This window comes from Myotis nattereri (genome assembly GCF_964212035.1).
Source record: "Myotis nattereri genome assembly, chromosome: 3".
In the NCBI taxonomy this organism is placed as follows: domain Eukaryota; kingdom Metazoa; phylum Chordata; class Mammalia; order Chiroptera; family Vespertilionidae; genus Myotis; species Myotis nattereri.
In genome coordinates this window covers 78,169,042-78,195,508 of record NC_138077.1, presented here as the reverse complement: position 1 = coordinate 78,195,508, position 26,467 = coordinate 78,169,042, and the positions used below count along the sequence as shown (strand labels likewise).

The 26,467-nt window shown below is 47.1% G+C and overlaps 1 long non-coding RNA gene across 2 annotated transcripts; it reads left to right on the top strand.

Moving 5' to 3' along the window:
- The first annotated feature begins 246 nt into the window (after nt 1-246).
- Nucleotides 247-24,703, top strand: LOC308516541. 2 transcript variants are annotated; one of them, XR_013995760.1, is made up of 9 exons: nt 247-556; nt 4,854-4,936; nt 5,841-5,881; nt 6,333-6,432; nt 6,536-6,606; nt 8,041-8,145; nt 8,947-9,020; nt 23,216-23,300; nt 23,383-24,394. It is a non-coding gene; the product is annotated as an uncharacterized lncRNA (long non-coding RNA). The 2 variants fall into 2 exon arrangements; XR_013995759.1 differs by lacking the exon at nt 8,947-9,020 and having other exon boundaries at nt 23,383-24,703.
- Nucleotides 24,704-26,467: the final 1,764 nt, after the last annotated feature.

Here is a 26,467-nt window from a genome sequence, read left to right as displayed (position 1 = left end):
GTGACCTAATGAAAAATTCTGGCCCTCGACAGTGACTTGGTCAGAATGCAGAAGTGTCCTGTGTTGAAGTTACTCTGCAGGGACAGACTGTCAGTAGGCAATGCTGGGTGGAGGAACTAACCCAGACTCCTGAGCACAGCAGGATGGCAGCAAGGAGCCCAGGGTGGCCTCCTGGTACTGCCCAGAGGCGCCACCAGGTGGCGGAGCAGCAGCAAACGCGCCTGGCAGATGTGGCCAAAGGCTCTCACGTGGGTGAGGGGAACAAGCCTGGGGACCGCGAGTCACAGGACCCGCTGGGCTTCCTGGCTCGCGCTGCGGCCTCATCCGGGTCCGCCAGGGTCCCGCGGGCGGAGGAGCCGTTGGAGGCCGAGCCCAGCTGGTGTGGAGCCGCCCCCGCTGCCAGACCAAGCGCATCTGCCTGGAGTCCAGGCCACCATCCTGCAGGCGCTCCTCTCCCGCATGTGGGCAAGATCCACTTGCTCATCTGAGGGAGGAGCTGGAGCGGAAGCTGGTGAGGGGCACCCTGGGCCAGACCACCTTCCTCAATGTCACCAAGGTGAGTGCCCTCCTGCTCACCTGCCCAGCGACTTCGCCTAAAAGCCTAGTCGACCCCCCCCTACCACCCCCCCACCCCCCAGCCCCCTCACCCCCGCCTCCATGCAACTGTGTGCGGGTTCCAGCCTATCTGGCACCTCCCAGGTGCTGGGACTTGGAGTGTCCCATGTGGTAGTGGCTGTTGTGGGTGGGAAGGGCTCATTCCAAGGGGAACTTGGGTTTGTCAGGTATTTAAAACGCTTGGAGGATTGGGGTTTCCCTGGGCCTTGCTCTGTGGGAGCAGCCAAGGAGTCACTTTCCCGAAGGGTGGGACTCGGAGAGCCCCAGGGTCCTGGGAGAAAGCAGGAGAGTGGAGAGGCTCCATCAGGTCGCCACCTGGGACCAAGAGCCCCAGTGAGAGACCAAGAGCCCCGGTGTGGGCTCCTTCCCTGAGCTGGGCTGGTCCCCTGTCATTCTGGGGCAGGTTGCATGTGCTCCCTGGACCTGGAGGAGGGGTGGCTGCTGAGCTGATGGGAGGCAGCTGGGGACACAGTTCCAGCCAGACCCCAGCAGGGCCCCCTGTCTACTAAGCCAGGCAGTGAGGGGTCCTGCTTCTCCAGGGCTTGTGACTCAAGCCAGGGGAAAAGACAGATCTGTAGTCTCCAGAAAATTAAGTACCTGGTCAAATATGGTGTGTGTGTGTGTGTGTGTGTGTGTGTGTGTGTGTATGTGTGTGTGTGTGGTGGTGGGGGTGGGGGGTTGTGAGCGGTAGAGGGTGGAGAGGCGAGCTGAGGGAAGGGAATGGGAAGGGGCAGAGCTTATTCCAGGCCTGGGGATATGTGTCTTGGAGGGAAGTCAACACGTGAGCCCATTAACAACTTGGTGTTTATTCAGCAGTGGCTTCAGTGCAAGGATGATAATTACATTGTGGTTGGCTGGTTGGCTGGTTGGTTGGTTGGTTGGTGGGGAGGTAGGTTGGTTTGGTCTCAGAAGAAATAAGAGGTAGAGACAATGGTCAGTCTTTCCTTAAAGCCCAGCAGTAGCCTGACTGGGTCTTGGCTGGTAGGGCCTGTCCTTCTCAGGCTGAGTTTCAAGTGTTCTGAGAGAGATGGCAGCTCTTCTCCCACCTGTGAGCTGAGGCTGGCATCCTTGCTGCCTAGCCGCTGGCTGTCCAAGGGGCTTAGTGGCAGGAATAATTCACACACAGCTCCCTTCCTCACTGGACAGAATAGGTGACATGTGGCTCTCAGTCCGTGCACTAAGCTAATGTCAGGATGGGGCAGACCCTACACGGAAGTATTTCAGCTTCACAAACCATTTGAGTGAGTTAAAGAACAACTCTTATGTATTTTTAACGTTTAAGGCAGAAGATACAGCCACCTTTTAATTTGATGTTTACAAGAGTTGATTTTTACACCCCAAAAAGTGGCTTCAGCTGAAGTTTTCCATACCTGGGAAGTTACTTGTTGAATTTTAATAAAAGTGACATATAGTACTCAACACATCTGTATTTTCTGAGCCTATTCACACCAATACAAAGAATATGCAATTATATTTTTAAAAAAATAATCCTAAATTTACTAGTTTGGTTTATAGGACAGTTACTAAGAAATGTTTCATAGTATCTACCAAAATGTTATAGGGTAAGTTTTATAGAGAATGTATATTTTTGAAATGAGTAGTAGTATAAAACTGTGTTTACATTTTTGTGAAGTTTTGTACCACAAAGTTTAAACCAAGGAAAAGTTTATAATTGCTGAATTATTTAGGAAGATTGTAGAAATCTGAACCTACAATTATTTTTTGAAGCATTTGTAGAAAACTTATTTAAGAGGTCTAATTTTACCCTCATCCTATAGATGTAGCTAGGAGACCCAAAAAGGGTAAATGAAATCCCCAAGACCACAAGCTATTACTAGCAGAGATCAAATGAGAACCCAGGGCAAGTGCTCATTCTATTTTTCCTGTCAGCCTCTGTAGACCCAGTTGAGGTTAGCACCATAGAGCTGTGACTTAGGAGATCTGAATCCTTTAAAAATCTTTTCTGTATACATATGTTTCTCTTAGGAGTCTTGATAGTATTATTTAATTACTAGAGTCCTGGTGCATGAATTCATGCACATTGAAAGGAGATTAATTAGAAGAAATAATGTAAGATCACTATTTGCCCTTTCTCAATAATAGAAGTGTATACCAAATTCACAATCAACAATGACAGCTGGAAACACATGCAACTGGTGCCAGTGAGATATATATATATATATATATATATATATATATATATATATATAATCTCAAAACTTTCTGATTTAGCTAAACTTTTTCCAGCCTAGTGAAGTGCCCCAATTTTTTTTTCAGGATATTGACAGCAAAACAGCAGTAAATACCAATATGAAAGCAGATTATTATTGTGGATCATGCAGGGATAACAAAGGGAGAAATATTTAACTATAGCACTGTTTGACTCTATTCTGTGCAGTGAGAAAACCTGAAGTCATGTTCAGGTTCTACCATTTCTTGCTTCTTTTCAGTTGGGTCAATTTTTAAAACATTCCAAATCTCCATTTTCTGGCTAATGAAATGAAAACAGGATTCTACCGAGTCTCCTCTCTACCTATTCTAGGACTTTAGTGAGGATCAAATGAGATGAGGCACATGAAAAACACTTCAAAGATATTTGGTGAAAGTGTAAAATGTTTGCACCTGGCTATAAAGCAAGTGGGTGAAGAGACTCCAAGGAGGCTAGTCGCTAGGGAGAGGAAGCCTGTTATTACTATGTGACATCATTACCTGGTGCCCGCAGCCACCATTTCTGTGTTGGGCTGGCCTGTGGGCTTTGTGCCATGGGTTTGTGGCGGGGCCTGTGTCCCCCTTGGGAAAAGCGGAGTGTTGCTTGTGGACTCTCGAGCGCAGGGTCCTTCCTCTGTAAATGGCCAGTTCAGGTCACGGCAGCTCCAGTATTGAACGTCTGCCCCTGGTGGTCAGTGCTCTTCATAGTGAGTGGTCAGGTGGTCTAATCCTTAGCACATTCGCCTTTTATATATATAGATTTTGCAATAAGAATGGCAAAAACCGTTTTAAAAAATATTACTGTGGCTCATGTCTGAAATTTATCAAATCTGAAACTTTACTGTAGCTATCAGCTTTCCAATGAGGAATTCTTCAAATACAGCCTGAGCTGTGGACCCTGAGGCATCCTGCCTATGAGCCACTCTTCAGGGTTGCTGACCCGCACCATCCCCTGCCACGCCTCCACCCCTGCCCATTATTTTTTCCAAGCAGACCCAGCATCTCCAAAGCCCAGTGTTCTCATTCTGGAGCTGTTGGAGTGCAAGAATGCATTTTAAAGGTTATTTCACATCCCAAAGCACTTTTTAAGCTTCTCAAAGCTAAGTGGATGGTCACTGAACATGGATGCAAAATGCATTTTACACCAAAAAAAGTTACTTAAATGTTTTTTAGAAGATTTTTTCTCATTATCAAAATAATATAGGATTATTAGTACAAACTTAAAAAGAATAGTATAAAGTAAAAGAAATCACTTCTTTCCACTATACAAGGTTAACTACTGTCAACATTTCAAAGTATTTCCTTTTGTCTTCCGTACATTTATATATCCAGATACCTTTTTGAGGTGATACTATTAATTCATTTATATTAATATATGTTGTATTGGCTTCAGACAGGAAAGGAGAGGGAGAGAGAGGTAGTAACATGAATGATGAGAACGAATCATTCATCAGTTGCATCCTACATGCCCCCTACTAAAGATGGAGCCCAAAACCAGGGCATGTACTCTGGCAGGGACTCCATGTATGACCTCCTGGCTCATAGATCAAGGCTCAACCACTGAGCACGCCTCCAGGGCAAGATGATACTATTTGTTATGTGTATATCCTGATTTGTTTTCTCTTAGTTATGGGGTATTCATTCCACTGCATCTATAACCACTTTTTTCCCATTGATTAAGGCACTGTTTATTTTTCCCAGCTTTATTGAGAAATAATCAATATACACCACTGTATACGTTTAAGGCAGAGAGAACGATGGTTTGATTTACCTACATTGTGAAATGATTACCACATTGGGTTCAGCTACCGTCTATTGAAGATGTGACAAACCAAAATTGAAATCTCTAATGTAATTTGAGTTATTTTTTTCTTTCAAGTCAAACCTACAATTGTTACTATTGCAAAAAAGAGCTTGTACTTGGAACTAAAGTGCAGGGTGTGGTGGGTCTGCAGGCTGGGGCTCTACTGCCCTGACCTCTTGCATTTGACCCCTGTGCCTGTTCACATGCAGAACCTTTCTCCTTCCAGACTTCACATGAGACTGGTGATGGATGTGCTGGCCCTGCTGGACGGGGCTCCACAGTCTGTCTTCCCACCACGGAGTGGCAGAGGTGAGAGCCCCCTGTGTAAGGCTGTGGAGCATATGAAGTTCAGAATCACTTGTGTCTCAGCAGCTCTGGGGGTGAACTCAGCGTCAGCATTCGCAGAGCCTATGCTGCCTCCAGGGTGTGCTCTGTGCAGGTCCAGCTCACCCACAGCTCCTCTCTCCCTGGATTTCAGCTGCCTTACTGGTCCTTCTGCTAGATGCTCTGGTTCTCTCTCTCAGAACCTTACACTCCTCTCCACCCATGAGCTGTGTGGAAGCTTCATAGAACAGGATGGTTTGCAGGGAAAACTGGCAAGAGAAAAAGAAGAAAAATAATCAGGAGTCGCCCCAATACTTTGGAGTCCAGGGCCCCATTTTCTCAGGTCCTCACCAGAGATGGCTTTTTCCTCAGCATTTGAGGGATTTATGCCCAGGCCATGGCGTTAGAGCCCGGCCAGAAGAGAAGGGGGAAGGGTCCAAGGGTCCACTCTGGCTCCCACAGTCCCCTGATCCAGTCCTCTCTGAGTCATTCCCGTCCTGCTCACAGAGCAGTGCTAAGACTCACTGTCTTCAAGAACAATCAGCTCACCACCGTGCTGGTCACAGGTCAAGTTCTCAATTCTCTCCCCACTCAGCCCACTGCTGCTCTCTCTGGAGTCCGCAGATAGTATTCTCTCTGACACCACGGTTGTCATCATTGGGTGGACAGCTGGCCATTGGTCTGCTCCATCTCGGTGGCTTCAGAATGATGTGTTTTCTTCTTTGGAGAAGAAAAAAAAAGAGCAAGAGTATGGGTCTGGACAGCAAGCAGCCTTTCTGTAGAAATGCATGGACAGTGAGTTTTTTTTACTCTTAGTACTTTGAAGTGCTAGGTGCATTGGCATGCGGTACTTTTATTTTATTATTCTTTCTGGATGTTCTTCCTGAAGGTGACTGAGTTGGCTGGCTGCACAGGTGAAGGAACAAGAGGGTGAGTGAGCTGTCCTATGTGCCAAGTAGCAAGGAGTTTGTGCTGTTCTGCATTTCTGAGCCTCTCTCACCATGTGAGTCAGGTCTGGCCTGATGGGAGGATAGCCATGAGTGGCTGCTCCCAGGCCATCCTGACAAGACTCCTCTGTCCCACCTCTACACCATTGGCCTGTGCTCATTGTCAGCTGAATCCACAAGCCAGGGGAGCCCTGGAGCCCTCAGTCACTGTGTGGAGAGCTTTGGTGGCTCCCTGGCCCACATCATGAACCAAAAAGAGCAAGATTTTATGGGGTACAGACACTGAAAAGGCCTTCATGACAGCCCTACATTATTACCCTAATGATACAGGTTTGGATGGACAATTAAAAACTCCCTACTTGACCACAGAGTAAAGTATGAAACCTTAATGAGTGACACTCCGTCTCTCATCTTCGTTTCACCCCTTAAAATAGGGATGTATTGACTTCATCCACCAGCATTACTTCTTCCATCTTGCATTCAAATTGACAGGAAAATTGGAGCCATCTATGGAAGGAGAGAGCATATGAAACGGTATTATTTTTACCTTAATTTTGAGCACCACTCTGTTGAGTACAAAGAAAAAAATTATTTTTCTTTCCTGACCTTTAACAGAGCATAGGTATCTTTCCTACAGTTGAGATCTGCAGATGATTAAAAGGCACGTGCTTCCAACGACAATGCTGCCTTCCTTCATCCTTGTCCTTGGTAAGTGTCACCCCTGGGCCCTGTACCCTGGTCCCAACCAAGCCACCAAGAAGTGAATCTGCTCTGTGGAGGAGACCCTGGCCCAGCGTTCCTGGAATGGCACAAAAGGCCCAGACTTGTCACTTGGTGGATGTGGTTTAATGAAGCAGAGGGTCACTGTGGGAGGATTGTGCTGCCGGTGTTGTGTTTGGTGAGATGGTTAAAAGGTTTGAAGCTCCTTTAAGAAACCAGGTGGTACTGTGAAGGAGCTGTTCCCCCAAGTGATCGCATTAGAGGTGGCTGAGACACAGCAGCTGTATTAAAAGCTGTGGAAGCTTCATGATGGGATGAGAACTTAGCTGTGTAGGTCACTGGTCTGGATGGTGGCCCTCAATCCCACTGACCACCAGTTCCTGTGGGCAATTCCTTATACTCAGCCCTGACCCCAACGGGACCTGCTGGACCAGATTCTCTGGGGCAAGACAACCAAATCTGGTTGTCGCCCCTTTTCTTTTTTAACCTTTTAAAATTATAATTGTAGATTCCCATTATTTATAAGAGATAACGCAGAGGTAGCCCATGTAATCTGACCCGGTTTCCCTCAATAATATCTTATAAAAATCTCACAGCCAGGATATTGACAGTGACCCAACCACCCATGTAGGGCCCATAGAAAACAGCTCTACCCGATTCTCCCACACCCAGGACAGTGCCTTCTATTTTTTTTTTTTTGGTATATTATTATCACAGTAATATATACAAAATGAAATTTACCATTTAAACTATTTTTCAGGGCACAATCCAGTGGTCTTAAGTGGTCCTTAAAACAACTTAACATTCATATTGTTGTGCTGCCCTCACCACCATCAGCTCCATCACTGTTCTCATCTTCTCCAACTGAAGCTCTGTCCCCACTAAACAGCAACTCTGCATCCACTCCCCCATTACTGGTACCCTCCATCTTACCTCTATGACTCTGATGCCTCTAGGGACCTCATGTGAGTGGGATCACACACTATTTGTCCTTTTGTGACTGGCTTATTTCATTGAGCATCATGTCTTCAGGGTCCATCCAGGTTGTAGCATGTGCCACAATGGCCTCTTTTTCTAAATTGAATATATTGGGGTGAGATTGGAAATGAAATCAGGTAGCTTTCAGGTATACAGTTCTGTAATACATCATCTGTATGTTGAATTATGTGTCTCACCGCCCTCCCCCCGACCCAAGTCAGGTCTCCTTCAATCACAATTTATCCTTTCTAAACCCTCTTCTACACACACCCCTCTCTCTCTGATAATCACCAAACTGTTGTCTGTGTCTATAGGTCTTTTCTTTGCTTAATCCCTTCACTTTTCCCCTAGTCCCCCAACCTCCTCCCCTCTGACAGTATTCAGTCAGTTTTTTGTATCTATGAGCCTTTTTCTATTTTGATTGTAGTTTATTTTGTTCATTAGAGTCCACATATAAGTGAAACCATAAGGAACCTGTATTTCTCTGACTGGCTTACTTCACTTCACTTAGCATAATACTCACCGGCTCCATCCATGCTGTTGCAAAAGGTAAGATTTTCTTCATTTTCTATTGTGTGTGTGTAGGTGAGTAGTATTCCATTGTGTTAATGTACCATAGCGTTTTCTCCATTTATCTGCTGCTGGGCACTTGGGCTGCTATGAAATCTTCGGGATTGTCAATAATGCTGCCGTGAACATAGCATTGCATATATCCTTTCCGATCAGTGTTTCAGGTTTCTGCAGAGATATTCTCAGAAATGGAAATGTTAGGTTATAAAGCAGTTCTATTTTTAATTTTTGAGGGAACTTCATACTGCTTTCCACAGTGGTTGCACCAATCTGCATTCCCACCAAGAATACACGAGAGTTCTCTTTTCTCCACATATTCACCAGCACTTGATGTTTATTGATTTATTGATGATAGCCATTCTGACAGAGGTGAGGTGATACCTCGCTATGATTTTAATTTCCATTTCTGTAATGATTAGTGATGCTCAGCATCTTTTTATTTGTGTAATAATCATCTGCAGATCCTCGCTGGAGAAGTGTCTGTTTAGGTTCTTTGCTCATTTTTAAATTGGATTGTTTAATTTTCTTATGATGTTGAGTTTCTTAAGTTCTTCATGAATTTTGGATATTAAACCCTTATCAGATGTATCAGTGGCAAATATGTTCTCCCATTCAGTGGGTTGTCTTTTCATTTTGTTGATGATTTCCTTTGCTGTGCAACAACTTTTTTGATTGATGTAGTCCCATTTGTTTAGTTTTTCTTTTGTTTCTGTTGCCCAAATAGATATATCAGAATAAAAAATATTTCCATGAAAACTTATTGCCTTTATTTTCTTCTAGAATTTTTGCGGTTTCAAATCTCACTTTCAAGTCTTAATCCGTTCTGCATTTTTTCTTCAATATGGTGTAAGAAGGTAGTCTGCATTCATTTATTTTTCTACTTATGTGTCCAATTTTCCCAATAGCATTTATTGAGTGGACTATCTTTACCACATTGTATAGTCTTGTGTCCTTTGTCAAATATTAATTGACCATAAATGTATGGGTTTATTTCTGGACTTTTTATTCTGTTCCAATGATCTTTATGTGTGTTTTATGCCAGTACCATACTATATTTATTACTATGGCCTCGTAGTATAGTTTGTTATCAGGTAGCATGATTCCTCCCACTTTATTCTTCTTTCTCAAGATTACTCTGGCTATTGGTTTGGTTTTATTTTGTTTGTTTTTTTTGTTTGTGTGTGTGTGTGTGTGTGTGTGTTGGGTTTTTTTGTTGTTTTTTTTTTTTTTTTTTTTTTGTATTTCCATATAAGTTTTTGTGATATTTGTTGTAGCTCTCTGAAATACGTCACTGGACATTTGAATGTTGTTAATTCTTCCTATCTTTGAACACCATATATGCTTTTATTTATTTGTATCTTCTTCAACTTCTTCCTGTCTTCCTTCCTTTCTTTCACTTTCTTCTTTCTTTTTCTTTCTTTTTTTCTTTCTTTCTTCTTCATAATCTTTATTATGTTCAGGTGAATTCCCTCTATTCACATTTCGCTGAGAGTTGTTATAATGAATAGGTGTTGTGTTTTGATGCTCTTTCTGCATCTATTGTTATAACGATATGATTTTTATTTATTTTGTTTACGATGTATCATGTTTTTTATGTGTAGATACTATACAAAGCTTGCATCCCTGGAATAAATCCCACTTCATTATGGTGTGTAATCTTTTTAATGTATTACTGGATCCAGTTTGCCAATATGTTGTTGAGGATTTTAGCATCTATATTCATCAGGGCTATTGGCCTATAATTTTTTTCTTTGTAAAGTCTTATTCTGGTTTGGGATTAGGAGAATGCTGAACTCATAAAATGAGCTTGGGAGTCTTCCCTTGTCTTGAGTGTTTTGGATGAGTTTGAGGAGAACAGGTGCTAGTTCTTCTCTGACTGTTTGATGAAATGCACTGTGAAAGCATCCAGTCCAGCACCTGCATTTGTTTTTTGCTGCTTTGTTTATTTCTGCTCTGATCTTTATTATTTTCTTTATTCTTCTCACTTAATGGTGTCTTTGTTTTTCTTTTGCACTAGTTCCTCTAAGTGTCAAGTTAGATGATGTATTTCAGATTTTTCTTGTTTCTTGAGGTAGACCTGTAATGTTAGGAATTTCCCTCTTAGGACTGCTTATGCTGTGCTCCATAGAGTGAGGATTGTTGTGCTCTCATTTCCATGTGTTTCCAGGTATTATTTCATTATTTCCTTGATCTCATTGTTATCTATTCATTGTTCAGTAACATGTTAATTAGCCTCCAAGACTTTCTGTGTTTTACAGGTTTTTCTTTTTCTGTTTTCTTTTTAATCCTATAATTACTAATTTTTATTGTGGTAAAATAAATATAAGATTTAGAGTTTTAACCTCATTTAAGTATACATCAAGTATATTGACATGCAATTCTCACCACCATGTATCCCCAAATTTTTATTTATTTATTTATTTATTTTTGCTTGTCATTGTTTTTATTTCTCTGTTAATAAATTTATTGGGGCAGGGTGGTTTTAGGGGTGTACAATTCAGTAATAGATCACTTGTATATCAGTTTTTTCTCATTGACTTCTAGTTTTATACAGTTATGACCAGAAAAGATTCTTGATATGATTTCAATCTTCTCAAATTTACTGAGACTGTTTTTGTGCCCTAACATGTGGTCTATCGAGATAATGTTGCACGTCCACTTAAAAAGAATGTATATTCTACTGCTTCAGGGTGAAATGCTCTGAAGATACCAATTAAATCCATTTGATCTATTGTGTTATTTCAGGCCACTCATCTTTTTTTTTTATTTAAAGACTAGGTGTGAGGCCGCCCTGCGCAAGGGTGAGAAGGTGCCCAAGTCTCACCCCCACCTCTCCCTCCCCCCCCAGCCCCCACCCCTCTCCCTAACCCCCCCCAGCCTCCGCCCCTCTCCCTCCGCCCCCACCCGCAGGGGCCCCAACCCAGGAGGCGGTCAGGGCCCAAGTCTCCCCCCCACCTCTCCCTCCCCCCCCAGCCCCCACCCGTCTCCCTCCCCCCCCAGCCCCCGCCCATCTCCCTCCACCCCCACCCGCAGGGGCCCCAGCCCAGGGGAGTCAGGGGAGCCTAGGGGAGCCAGGAGAGCATGTCCCACGCTAGGGGGAAGGGAACACTTCACTGATTTCAGTGTCACCCTTGCGCAGGGGCCAGCCTAATCTCATCTGTATCATTCCAGCTTTAGTGTATGTGCTCCTGCTGCTGCTGCAGAGTCCAGCACCAGGCCACTCTTTGCTTCTTGATTTTCTGTGCGGAAGATCCAGCCATTGATGCCAATGGGATGTTAAAATCCCCTACTACGTCTGTATTATTGTTGAACTCTCCATTTATGTACATCAGGATTTGATTTACACATTTACTTGCTCTTATGTTGAGGAAATACGTGTTTGCAAGGGTTATATCCTCTTGTTGGATTGCTCTCTTTATCATTCTGTGGTGTCCATTCTTATTGCTCAATATAGCCTTTGTTTTAAAGTCTGTTTTGTCAGCTATATAGGTTTACCTCCCCGGCTTATTTTTCATTTGTATTTGCATGAAATACCTTTTGCCATCCCCTTGCTTTTTGTCTGTATATCTTTCATTCTGAGATAGGTCTCTTGTTGACTGCATATATATGGTTCTTGATTTCTTATCAATTCAGCTACCATGTCTTTTAATTGCAGCAGTCAAGCCACTTACATTTAAAGTGATTATTCGTAGATATGCTTTATTCTTTTAACTCTGTTTCCCTTTTATTCCTTCTTGATAGTTCTTATACTAATGGTTTGGTGGTAACACACTTGTTTTGCTGTTTCTTGTCTAGGAAGCTCTTTATTTCTCCATCAATTTTAAATGACAGCCTTGCTGGGTGAAGTAGTCTTGGTTGAAGGTCCTAGCTTGTCATTATTTTGAATAGTTTGTGCCAATCCCTACTGGCCTGGTATGTTTCTGTAGAGAAATAAGCTGACAATCTTACGGGAGCTCCCTTGTAGGTAACTGACCGTCTTTCTTTTGTTGCTTTTAAGATGTCCTGTCTTTAATCTTTGTCATTTTAATGATGATGTGTCCTGGTGTCAAGCCTTTTTGAGTTCATCTTGTTTGGGACTCTGTGCTTCCTCGACTTGTGTGTCTCTTCCTTCACCAGGTTAGGGAACTGTTCAGTCATTATTTCTTTTAATATGGTGTAGTCCCTTAATCTTTCTTTTCTCCTTGTACTCCTATAATGTGGATGTTGTTAATGTTTCATGTTGTCCCAAAAGTCCCCTAAACAGTCCTCATTTTTAAAAGTTCTTTTTTCTTTTTGCTGTTTTGTCTTCTGTGACCTTGTCTTCCAAATCACTAATTTGATTCTCTCCTTAATCAAATTATTTATTTTCTCTAGTGTATTCTTCATTTCAAAGATTTTACTCTCTATTTCTGACTGGATCTTTTATATGGCTTAAATATACATTTTCATGCCTACTATCAGTTTTCAAGTTCCTACTGATTTCATCCATTCTTCACCTAACTTCAATTAACATCCGTACAACCATTTTATGTATATCTATATGCAGTATCTGGAATATTGCTTGCCTCACTTTGTTTAGCATTTTTTCTGGATGTGTCCCCTGTTCTTAAATTTGGGGCATGTTTCCTAGCATTTTGGCTTCCTCTGTGTGTTTGTTTCTTTGTATTAAAATCCAGGTCTTGGTAGTGTGGCTTCGTGTAGTAGGAGTCCTGTGGAACCCAGTGGCAATTTCTTCTTGATCATCTGAGTTGAGTGCTCCAGGGATGTCCCGTGTGTGTTGTGTGAACCTTCCTGTGGCAGTTGATTCTTGATGGCTGTTGGCCCATGCATGTACTAAGTCGATGCTCAGGCTAGTTGGCTGCGACCACAGTGTACCCTGCCTATAGTATAGTGTATAAGCTGCTGACAGGTGTTGACCACGTGGAGTGCAATTCATCTCAGCAGGGTCTGGTGCCTGCCTAGATCTCTCTTTGGATCTGCCACTTCTGAGGCTAATTGTATCCTTCTCTGATGTGCTCTGAAGCTGGCCACTGGGCTTGTAGGTCCCGTGGCTTCCTGGGAGCAACTCTGGTGCTGAACAATGTCAGATGCTTGATGTGACTGGCCCAGGGCAATCTATTTGCATCTACAAAGCAATTCACAATTTGTGACAGGCTCTCCTGAGGCCCAGTAAGCACAGGAAGGCCCAAGCAGGGCACCAAAGCTGGTTTTTACTAGCACTGAGCCCGGGGACAGGTCAGCAAAAGTCCCAGAGCACACCATGTTCTGCCTCCCTGTCTGCCTCCATCTGCCGAGTGCCTGTTATTCTCCACTAATGAAAGAGTCTCTGGAAGCACTCAAGTTGCATGAGGTAGGTTCTCAGGGAGTCCCCAGGTAGAGAGGTGAGTGGTGTTCACCAGATGGATGCAGGTTCAAGCTCAGTGTCAGTGTTGGGTCTGAGGCCACTCAGCAAATTTCCCAGGGGATATCAGGTCCAGCTGCCACCCGCTGGGTCCTCACACATCTTTGAGCAGTGTACAGAAGACAAAGACCTGGCATTGTTTGTAGGAGGAGAATGAAAAAGTCAAAAGAGGCTGCTTCCCAGGATTGAAGATGTCTGGAATCTGTAGTCTGAGATCAGCCGTGTGAGCTTAAGGGCTTTGCAGAGGGTCTGTGGATTCTCAAAGGCCAGAGAGCTGCTTTCTGTTGTAGATGATCCATGGGTCCCCTGGGATGCCACAGGGGAGCGAGAGCATGGTGGGATCATGCAGGTGTCATCCAGTCATCATGTAGTGAAAAGTTGAGTCCCCTTCTGGGTGGCTGATTTCAGCAGATTCATCCCTCCATTTCTGTCCTAAGGGAACTGGAGCTCTCTCCAGACTTCTGACCACATGCATGCTCACTGGCTTCCCGGGCAGCACTGTCCCTGCCTTCTTTCCTCAAGGCTGGGTGAGCCAGGCTGGCTGGAGTGTAGGGAAGGGAGGATAGAGGTCCATTTGGTGGGTTGAAATGCTGTGAGAACCTTTAAGGCTTAAATTTATTTTTTCTGTGTTGGCTCCCACACTACAAGCAAGCAGCCAAAGTGATGCTTAGCTCACTCTCAAGGAAGCACAGTTCTGCCCTGCACCAGTGCCACCAATCACCAGAGCCATGAAGGGAGCTCCTGGAGGAAGAAAACAGGGCATTCCTCTCCCAGGAGTGTAACACCCTCACAGGCATGATGCTGTCTGGAGAGCTGACCACTGTTGGAGCGCTTAAGGCTTTTAGGCACAGAGTGTAATTATCTGACTTACATTTTTTAAAGATCACTCTGATTCGCATTTTCATTTTTATTCAAAATTGTTTTACTACTTTAATTTATTTTCAATTAGGGATGACATTCAATATTAGTTTCAAGTGTACAAAATAGTGGTTAGACATTTATATAACATATAAAGTCATCTCCTGATAAGTCTAGCATGGGATATCTTTGAAAATGGTATTAATCGTATTCATGAGGGCTCCACCCTCATAACCTAATCAACCTCAAAAGACCCACCTTTCATTTACTTTTAATCAACCGTATTTGGGTGACATTCATTAATGAAATTGCATAGGTCAGGTGTGCAATTCTATATTGCATCATCAGTAGATTGCATTGTGTGTTCACTGCCTTCAAGTCAAGTCTCCTTCCATCACCATTTATCCCCCCTATTCCCTCTTCTCCCTCCCCCACCTGTCACCCACCAACCCTACCCCCTACTCCCCACAGGCCACCACCACCTGCCACCCGACAACCACACCCAGCCCCCACCGGACTCACCACACCCCCAACCCACAGCCCCCTCCTGCGACCCCATACCACCCACCTGCCAGCTCCCATACCCCACCACTACCGCTCACCCCCACCTCACACTCTTACCCACACCCCTACCCACACCCCACAACCCACACCTCACACCCCACGCCACCCCCCTGATTCTTGACCCCCCATTCCCCAGTCCACACCCCCTAGCCCCCACTCCCCTCCCCCCACCCCCACCTCCCATCCCCCACCCCCCAACTCCCCACCCCCAACCCCCCACTCCCATCCCCCACTTCCCACCCCTAACCTCCCACCCCCACCCCCCTTCCCCTCTTTGTGATTTGACATTTGAAATGATATTTGAGATGTGTCTTGAGAGCACAGGTAGGATTTAGACAGATGAAGAAGGTGAGAATGTACTTCAGGTACAGAGAGTGGACACTCAGCCTAAAGGCAGGAGAGATGAACACTGGAGAGGCCAGAGCATATGCCCCTCAGATGCCTGTGAGTGAGGGGTCAGGGCAGGGAAACAGAAGACCCTGGCATGGAAGGAAAAGGCAGAGGGATAAGGTGACCAACCACAGAGTGGTCAGAGCAGGGGAGACAGCAGCCCCTCCATGGGAAGGCAGGGCAGTGGGGGCAGGGGACCAGGGGAGGGACCAATGGACAGGGAGGACAGGGAATGCTGTGAAGGGCAGGGCTGGGGAACAAGGGCCCCACCATGGGGGAACAGGGGACTCTCCATGGAGGGGTGTGTTTCCCCTGTTACCTGTCTCTACTCCCCTGTCCTCCCTTCCCTGGCCCCTCCATGGATGGTGCCCTAACCTCACTATCCTGCTCAGACTATGTGGAGTCCTTTGTCCTCCCTGCCCTGCTACCTCCCGGGAGGATGTCCTCTCTCCCCTGCCCTGCCATCTATTTAAGGACCTGTGCTGAAATCCTTGCTGTCTCAAAGTAGGGTTCTCTATCCCCCCAGCCTCTCCCCTCCATGGAGAGTTGCCTGTTCCCTCTCCTGCATGACCTGTCCCTCTATGTAGGATTCTGTCTCCTCCCTGCCCTTCTCCCTCAAACTGGGGTTCCCTTTCCCCACTGCTTGCCCCCTCAAAGTGAGGTTCTCTGTCCCCCTGCCCTGCCCCTTCCATGAAGGAAACCTTATCCTCCCTGCCCATCCTCCTCAAAGTGAGGTTCTCTACACCCCTGCCATGCCCCATCCATGGAGGGTTCCCTGCCTCACCTGTCCTGAAGCCTCCATGGAGGTTTCCCTGTCCCCACTGCCCTGCCCTCTCCCTGGAGTGTCCCCTCTCCTCCCTGCCCAGTCAACTCCATGGAGGATCCCCACTTTCCCTGCCGTCCCCCCTCCATGGAGATTCCCCTCTACTCTCTGACTGGCCAATCATACAGGGTCCCGTGTTCCCAGTCCCCACTGCCCTGCCCTATCAATGGAGAGTTCCCTGTTCCCTATACCCCCTTCACTTCCCCCTCCACATAGAGTTCCCATTCCCACTATCCTTCCCTTCCATGGAGGGTCCTCTCCTTCCTGCCCTGTTACCTCCATGGTAGGTCTCCTCTCCTCTTTACTTGAAACCTCCATGCATTGTCCCCTCTACTCTTTATTCTCTCCCTCCATGGAGGGTCCCTTCTCCTCCCTGTCGTCTCCCCTCCATGGAGGGTCCCTTCTCCTCCCTGCCCAGCCCACTCCATGGAGGGTCACCTCTCCTCTCTGTCTTCTTCCTTCAATGGAGTGTCCCCTCTCCTCCCTGACCTACCCCTCCATGGAGGGTCCCCTGCCCCACCTGTCCTGTAGCCTCAATGGAGGGTTCCCTGCCCACTGCCCTGTCTCCTCCACGGAGGGTCCCCACTTCCTCTGCCCTCCTTCCTTCATGCAGTGTCCCCTCTCCTCCCTGTCCACCCCATTGTTTGGGGTTCCCTGTTTCCCTTCCCCACTGCCCTGCCCCCTCCATGGAGGGTCCCCTCTCCTCCTCTCCCTTCCCACTCCATGGAGGTTCCCTTGTCCTTCCCGCAGAGCCACTAAAATTGAGGGTCCCCTCTTCTCCCTTCCCTGTCCCCTACACTCCCCCCTCCATGGAGGATACCTTCTCCTTCTTGACCCATCGCCTCCATGGAGGTTCCCATCTCTTCCCTGCCCTTCCTCTCCCTGGAAGTATCCTTCTCCTCCCTGATCTGTCCCGTTTATTGAGGGTCCCCTCTCCTCCCTGTCTAGCCCATCCCTGTAGGGTTCTCTGTCCCCATCCCTGCCCTCTCCTCCCTGGCCTGTACCTTCCACGGAGGGATCCTTCTCCTCCCTGAACTGTGGCCTCCGTGGAGGGTCCTGAGTCCTCCTTACCTGTCCCCTCCATGGAGGGTTCCAATAACCCTACACTCCCTTCTCCATGGAGGGTACCTTCTCCTCCGTGACCCGTCTCCTCCATGGATGTTCCCATCTCCTCCCTGCCTTGTCCCCTCCAGGAAGGGTCCCATCTCCTCCCTACCCTTCCCATGCATGGAGGGTCCCCTCTGCTCCCTACCCTGCCCCCTCCTTGGAGGGTCCCATCTCCTCCCTGCCCTTTCCTCCCATGAAGGATCCCACCTCCTCCCTGCCCTTCCCCTCCATGGGGGGTCCCATCTGCTCCCTACACTGCTCCCTCCATGGAGGGTCCCCTCTCCTCCCTGCCCTTCCCCTCCACTCAGGGTCCCCTCTGCTCCCTACCCTGCCCCCTCCATGGAGGGTACAATCGCCTCTCTGTCCTGCCCCTCCATGGAGGGTCCACTCTCCTCCCTGCCCTTCCCCTCCATGGAGGGTCCCCTCTGCTCCCAACCCTACCCCCTCCATGGAGGGTACAATCTCCTCCCTGCCCTTCCCCTCCATGGAGGGTCCCATCTGCTCCCTTCCCTGCCCCCTCCATAAAGGTTCCTCCCTCCTCCCTGCCCTTCCGCTCCATGGAGGGTCCCCTTTCCTCCCTGCCCTTCCCCTCCATGAAGGGTCCCATCTCCTCCATAACTGTCCCTTCCATGGAGGGTTCCCTGTAACCACTGCCCTGCACCCTCCATGGAGGGTCCCCTTTTGTCCCTGCCCTGTACCCTCCATGGAGAGTCCCTTCTCCTCCCGGCCCACCCCTCCATGGAGGGTCCCACTCCTCCCTGGCTGTCCCCCCCATGGAGGGTCCCCTCTCCTCCCTGCCTTCTCCCCTCCATGGAGGGTCCCCTCTCCTCCCTTCCCTTCCTCTCCATGGAGGGTCCCATCTGCTCCCTACCCTGCCCCCTTCATGGAGGGTCCCATCTCTTCCCTGCCGTTCCCCTCCATGGAGGGTCCCCTCTCCTCCCTGCCCTTCTCCTCCATGGAGGGTGCCATCTCCTCCATAACTATCCCTTCCATGGAGGGTTCCCTGTCACCATTGCCCTGCACCCTCCATGGAGGGTGCCCTTTTGTCCTTGCCCTGTACCCTCCATGGAGAGTCCCTTCTCCTCCAGGCCAACCCCTCCATGGAGGGTCCCCTCTCCTCCCTGCCCTTCCCCTCCACTCAGGGTCCCCTCTGCTCCCTACCCTGCCCCCTCCATGGAGGGTACAATCGCCTCTCTGTCCTGCCCCTCCATGGAGGGTCCACTCTCCTCCCTGCCCTTCCCCTCCATGGAGGGTCCCCTCTGCTCCCAACCCTACCCCCTCCATGGAGGGTACAATCTCCTCCCTGTCCTGCCCCTCCATGGAGGGTCCCATCTGCTCCCTTCCCTGCCCCCTCCATAAAGGTCCCTCCCTCCTCCCTGCCCTTCCGCTCCATGGAGGGTCCCCTTTCCTCCCTGCCCTTCCCCTCCATGAAGGGTCCCATCTCCTCCATAACTGTCCCTTCCATGGAGGGTTCCCTGTAACCACTGCCCTGCACCCTCCATGGAGGGTCCCCTTTTGTCCCTGCCCTGTACCCTCCATGGAGAGTCCCTTCTCCTCCCGGCCCACCCCTCCATGGAGGGTCCCACTCCTCCCTGGCTGTCCCCCCCATGGAGGGTCCCCTCTCCTCCCTGCCTTCTCCCCTCCATGGAGGGTCCCCTCTCCTCCCTTCCCTTCCTCTCCATGGAGGGTCCCATCTGCTCCCTACCCTGCCCCCTTCATGGAGGGTCCCATCTCTTCCCTGCCGTTCCCCTCCATGGAGGGTCCCCTCTCCTCCCTGCCCTTCTCCTCCATGGAGGGTGCCATCTCCTCCATAACTATCCCTTCCATGGAGGGTTCCCTGTCACCATTGCCCTGCACCCTCCATGGAGGGTGCCCTTTTGTCCTTGCCCTGTACCCTCCATGGAGAGTCCCTTCTCCTCCAGGCCAACCCCTCCATGGAGGGTCCCTTTCCTCCCTGCATGTTCCCTCAAAGGAGGGTGCCCTGTCGCCACTACCCTGCACCCTTCATGGAGGGTCACCTTTTTTCCCTGCCCTCTACCCTCCATGGAGAGTCCCTTCTCCTCCCGGCCCACCCTTCCATGGAGGGTCCCACTCCTCCCTGGCTGTCCCCTCCATGGAGGGTCCCCTCTCCTCCCTGCCTTCTCCCCTCCATGGAGTGTCTGCTCTCCTCCCTGCCTTCTCCCCTCCATGGAGGGTCCTATCTCCTCCCTGCCTGTCCCCTCCATTGAGGGTCCGCTCTCCTCCCTGGCTGTCCCCCCATGGGGGGTCCCCTCTCCTCCCTGCCTTCTCCCCTCCATGGAGGGTCCTATCTCCTCCCTGCCTGTCCCCTCCATTGAGGGTCCGCTCTCCTCCCTGGCTGTCCCCCCATGGGGGGTCCCCTCTCCTCCCTGCCTTCTCCCCTCCATGGAGGGTCCCCTCTCCTCCCTGCCGGTCCCCTCAATGGAGGGTCCCTTTCCTCCCTGCATGTTCCCTCAAAGGAGGGTGCCCTGTACCCACTGCCCTGCACCCTTCATGGAGGGTGCCCTTTTTTCCCTGACCTGTACCCTCCATGGAGAGTCCCCTCTCCTCCCTGCCCGCTCTCCTCCATGGAGGGTCCCCTCTCCTCCCTCCCCTCTCCCCTCCATGGAGGGTCCCCTGTCCTCCCTGCCCTGCCCCCTCCATGGAGGTTTACTGCCTCCCCTACCCTGTCCTCTCCATGGAAGGACCCCTTCCCCCTGCCCTGCCCCCTCCATGCAGGGTCTTCTGCTTCCCTGCCCTGTCCCATCACTCACAGGCTCTGAGAGGCATGTGCTCTGGTCCCCAGTGTTCATCTGTCCTGCCTCCAGGCCGTGTCCACTTTCTGTACCTGAAGCACATCTCACCGTCTTCATCTGCCCAAATCCTCCCGGGCTCTCAGGACACATGTCAATTATCATTTCAAATGTCAAATCACCGAGTGATCTTTAAAAAATATAAATCAGATCCCCCTATTCTCGTGCCTAAAAGCCTTCCTGCTGTGACAGCATTTTCAACCCGCACTAGGGCCCTCTATGTCCCCCCCCCGCCCCCCCCCCCCCCCGCTCTCTGCTGTTCCCATCCAGCCTGGCTGTCCTTGCCCTGGGGCACTGCCTCTCCTTTTGTGGTGGCTTCCCCAGGTCTCCATGGGGCCAGCTCTGTCTCAACAGCCATGTCTCAGTTTAAATATGTTGGGGAGCCCTTTCCTGAGCCTTCTGGGGAGTCACTCTGCTCGGGAGCCCCCATCTAGCCCTATGGTATATCACCTGGCAGTAGGTCACAATACTAACAGAGGTCAGAATGGTAAGACAGGTCATAGAGGTAACCTAGCCACCATGCCAGGTCAGCCATGTGGGCCAACCTCTCAAGTTTTCTGGTGGTGTTGTTGTTAAAAATCAGTGAATAAACAATTATTGACACCAACACACCCCAGGTCCTCTACAGAAAGCACAGGAGGTGTGTCTCCCCCCGAGGTCCTGGCCCTCAGTAACCAGGTGTTCTTCAAAGTGAAAACTGGCTGGGAAGGAGGGGCAGGAAGCCAGGGAGGGACCCCATTTGAGTTGCTGGCTTTGAGGCTGGAGGAAGGGATCAAAGGCCAAGATTTTTGGGAGCCCCAGGAAGCTGGGAGTGGCTTAGGCAGGGAACAGAAGGGAACTGTGCCATAAGGAATGGAATCTGCCACGTCCCCATGAGCAGGCCCCCCGAGGCCTCCTGGGAGGAGGGCAACCCGATGAACCACCTCAGGTTTCTGACCCACAGCACCTGGGACCCCGCACTTTGTCCTGTGAACCTCTGCGTTTAAAGTCATAGGTCAGGGCACCAATAGAAATCCTTTGTGTCCCTGTGGCTCCCTAGTCATATAAGCTAAGTCTGTTTTCTTCATGGCTCTTGCTGTCTTCTGAAATAAAGTGTGGCCTTGGTTCTTGTTCACCTGTCTGTCTCTCAGGCCCTCTCAGCACCTGAAAGGTGACCTGTGAAGGCCCCGCCCCGAGATCCAGGTAGACATCACACACTTGCTGAATGAATTCCTGAGCAAAGAGCTCTTTTTTGATTTCCTTTATTTTATATTTGTAATAAACCTGATTCATTAACATGTACATACATATGATATCTTAATCCTCTTTAGGACATCCCACATAGATTCATGAATTTTCAAAATATCTTAATTTTTTGGTCAAAACCCGTGTCTCAATTTCTTGTTCAGAAATGCAGTAGCTGCTTTATGACCTGCCTTGGGGAGGAGAGGGCTCTGACTGCAGACCAGGTTCACGCCAGGATGTGGCTCCTGTTCCTGGTCCTTCGCAGGCCAGCCCTTTGGCCTCTGGTGACCAGTTTACCCATGATGCACCTTTACACCTCATCTTCTGTTCACCAGCCTGGTGTTGCTTCCTGAGTTGGGCACAAGGTGCAATATACAGATCCTGTCACATAGAACCCACACCTAAAACCTGTATGTTCTTGTTGACCAATGTCACACTAGTGGATTTAATAGATAAAAATATTCTTTAAAAAATCACATATTAGTTATTTTGCAGATTGAAACTGGTTCAGGGAGGTGAAGTGACTGGTCTGAGGTTCCCCAATATTCCCACTGCTCATGATTCTGAATGCCCAGCACTTTCTTCTCTTTCTCCCATTAGAGTTCAAAGGCCCTGCCTTTTAGAAATCCAAAGAAGCTGAAAACACAGTAGGAAGCTTCAAACCTCCTTTAGAAAGCAAACTTTAAGTCGGCAGAGGGGAACATCTTCTCTGTCAGTGTTTCTTTGCTTCTTTCTTCATTCATTTGCCAAATGTATGTTTTACAGACATTTCTAGAACTGACCTTTTCAGTACTGGATCTCCCTCTCAGAAGGTGCCTAGGCCTGTGCTAGGACCAAAGAGTCCCCAGTGCTGAGTGGGAATTCAGCAATGACTTTTGAAGGTTTCTGTTTAAGAAATACATGCAAATTCTGATTTTACTTTAATCACTAGATACAGTGGGGCCTTGACTTACGAGTTTAATTCATTCTGAGACCAAGCTCGTTAAGGAGCTCGTTAAGGCGCTCCTTAACTCAAATTACTCTGTCAACTCAATGCAAAAAATCAGCCAAGAGACAGCTGGAATCTCAAAAAACTCGTTAGTCGGGACACTTGTAAGTCAAGGCCCCAGTGTACTAGGAAGGGCTCTCTCCTCACAAGAGCCTTTATGCTATTTTCACAAGACACTTGCTCAGTGTCTGGTGAAAGGAAGCTCAGCTTCTTTCACAGAAACACAACAGCTAAAACCACAGCACTATTTTTATAATAAGAAATTTCCTTTGCACATTGTAGTGAGGAAGAAACACCTTTAAGAAGAAATGTCAGATATAGTTACAGTTTTGCATGAATAAAGATAAGTACGGCTCAAAGTTGCAAATATATTCAGTATGTTAAATGTGCAGAAGAAATATAGCTTATTTACTTGTTTCTAAATGAATTTGCTCTTGAGTCCCCCACCAAAGGATAGAGAGGAGAGGAGCAAAAGAAAATATTTAGCCCAGTTTAATATCTGAGTTCAGCCTCATGAAGGGAATCCTGTCTTTAAATGAACCCAGTGCCTTTCCCATTGGTGTATATGGGGTGGGAGGCGGAGCTATTTTGTTCTTATGGCAACAGGGGCGGAGTCTTTGTACCTCCTATTGTCTCTCAGGGAGTAGCTAGCCTGGGTCCCTGCCTGGGGTCCTACTCCAGGCTTCCCTCTGGAGTTCTACTCACCCAGAGAGTGAGGACATGCAGCATCCCTCCTGGGGGCTCCCAGTCTGCCCCGATAATCCCAGGGGAGCAGTCCTCAGCCCTCCAATTCGAACCCCAGTGTCTGTGTGTCCCCCTCTCCCCTCTGAGAGTCCTGGCTGCAGAGGAGGGGACAGGAGGCATCTGCAGTTCCCTGTCCTCAATCTCCTCATTTGTTCCCACAGTTACCAGAGCTCAGAAGGCTTTGCTTCTCCTTCCTATTCATACAGACCTTCCCTGATGGAAAATTTGAGAACATTGGAAATCAGGGTAGGTAAATGCTTTTCAAGAGTACGTAAGTGTTTACAAAGTATTTGAGAAAATTAATTTTGAAATTCCACATTTCTTTTAGGTGCTCTTTTCAAATTTGGTCTGCCTGAGGAGTCATCTGTGATTATTTTTTTTCCATCTCACCTTTCACAGTCTCTTCTCTCATTTTAGTAAAGAAAACCATGCCTTCCCCACCTCCTCCCAGAAATCTTACCATTGCCCCTGGGTGGGACACACTCCAGCCCTCTGAACTATGAGTGCATGCCAACTAATCGCACTGCATGAAGCAAACCCTATCTGAGAAGGAATTCTTAGGGTGATCTGAAGGCCGCAGGAAAAACAAAAGCAGAGACTTCAGAGGTAGTTGGAGCCTCGGTCACCTCCAGCTACACAAATGTTAAACACAGCCTGACACCTGGCCAGACAGTGTAAAATCTCACAGTGCTCAAAATGGTTGATAAAAGGGAAAAATGGATTATTTTTTTGTTAAATAAACATCTGCATAATAAGAACTAAAAAAACCTAGTTTTCTTCCATAATTCAGGCACTTTACATGTATTGTTCTAATCCCACAATGGTCCCCATGTGCCTCCCATTTTAGAAAGCAGAGAACTGAAGTCAGAGGACTGAAGACAGGAGGCCAGAATTGGTGGGGCTCCAAATCCAGCCAAGTCAGCTCCCCCAGAACAAGCTGCCTCCTGTGTCCAAGGTTTCCTCATCCTCCCTGATGGAGAGTCTGAGCTTCCGTCCATAACACACATGCTGGTGTCTTCATGAGTTTCAACCAATTTCCAAAAGAACCAGTGGGAAAAGAATTTTTACGGTTAAGGACTAGCAATAGGGACACAGAAGAGACCCTCATTCAGAACCATTGGAGCATAGACAATGTTTACAGATCTGCTTCCGAATAAATGAATGAATGTCACCCTGGGCTCAATGTTTAGACAGGTGCAGCTACAGAGAGAATCCAGAGACCACTCAGCTGCTCTGTAGACATGGGAGAATGCTATGAATGACACTTGCCTTGACAACTGCCTTGGTGACAAGAATTATGCAGACGGCTTGAGCGGATATAAAAAACATTTTATACATCGAAAAAATCTTTAGTTGTGTTTTTTTTTTTAAAATATATTTTATTGAGTTTTTACAGACAGGAAAGGAGAGAGATAGAGAGCTAGAAACATCAATGAGAGAGAAACATTGACCAGCTGCCTCCTGCACACTCCCCACTGGGGATGTGCCCGCAACCAAGGTACATGCCCTTGACCAGAATCGAACCTGGGACCCTTCAGTCCGCAGGCCAACGCTCTATCCACTGAGCCAAACCGTTTTCGGCTAGTTGTGTTTTTTTTAAGTGAATTACTGAATCTTCTGAAACTTATTTTGGCTTTTGCAAAAGTTCCAAAAATTCCACATTCTTTTTATAGTTTCTTTTTTTATTCATTTTTCCCCTGATATTGGAAAAAGATAAAAAATAAAGCTATGTTCAAAGAACATAAAATCCGCCATAATTTCACATCCCACAGTTAACAGATAGTTAACAGATAATAGTATGATATTTTTCCTTTGTTTCTTTTACATATATATATATATCTCTTATAAAATTGCAAAATTTGGAATTATATATTCTAATGTGTATATACATATATATATGAAAATATAAGTACACATACTTTTTGCTTCCTCTTGTTCTTAAAATTATGCCATAAACCTTCCTGCACATTCTAAGAAAAGACTATTTTAATGGCTTTGTAATATTCCAGCATATGTTTAAATCACAATTCAGAGAACCAAAATTCTATCGCTGGAAATTTAAGTTTTTTCCACTTGTTCAGCATTATGAATAATAGGAAGAATCAGCACTTTCTAAAACTTTCTCCATTTTTTAAATGAAAGGAAATTAATTTTAAAATCACTTGAAAATCTGTGAGAATAGAAATGTTTTTATTTTGCACTGCTCAGCAGTGTAGCCAGCAGCCACATATGGCTATTGAGCTCTCAATAGGTGGTTAGTGCCACTTAGGAGTGTGATTTCTCCTTTACTTCATTTTAAATTAGCCTCATGTGGGTAATGACTACCTTATTGGTCAAAGCAGAACTTGAGAGCGCCGAATCCTAAGCACTAGACCACCAGAGACTGTGGTACATATAATGAACAACATAAACTGATGAAAAAAACAGATCCAGAGACAGAGAAACATCTATCAGACCATCAAACCCCAATGGGAAGGTAGGGGAGGGTGGGGGTAAGAGGGAGAGATCAACCAAAGGACTTATTTGCATGCATATAGGCCTAACCAATGGACACAGAAAACAGGGAGGTGAGGGCATGAGTGGGAAGGATGGGTAGGGTAATGTGGGGATAAGAACACATTTGTAATAACTTAATCAATAAATAAATCTTAGAAAAACAAACAAACAAACAGAAACCAACAAAGCAGAACTTGACACTTGGGAGCTCAATGCACTGCTTTGAGAATTTGCTTGTATGCAGGAATACCCCCATCTTGTGGTCTTTTAGAATATTGCTTCTGAAATATTGGGAACTTAGGTGTATTAGCAAGTATGAGCAAGTATTTTTTCTTATAACTTCAGAATGTTCATAAACCATAAGAGTCATCTGGTAGATTATGTAAAGTATCTGGAAGTTTAAAGACTGGCGTGACTAAAAGACAGTGAGTACACAGGGCAAATGAATTGCAGAGGACAGTAAATATTTAGAAAAACACTAAGAATAGAGTCACTCTTTTGATTGGGACACAGGGAGGATTTTAAACAGAGGGACCTTGTTATCTTCCAAGTCCAACAATATTACTATTTGCAGATAAGGCTTCATATGGTTATTCCTAGAATTAGTATAATTGGGAAATGATCACATTTAGGCATCAAGGATATCTTTTTCCAAGAATGGCGAAATGTGAAGAGTTCCTGGAAGTTGGTTCATCCTTGAAATACCCTTGAAACAGATTTCATTGGAGATTTATCACTAAAGCACACCCCTTTGGGGCATGTTACCAAATATCCAGGATGCTACTTTAATATCCAGGTTTCAGAGCAGACTGTGACTTCCTAGTTCATTGGTTGATGCTCAATCACTGAGCAAGACTAGCTAGGCATATTTTGTTGATTTTAAAATGTGCAATATGCGACATTTAAAATCATTTGAA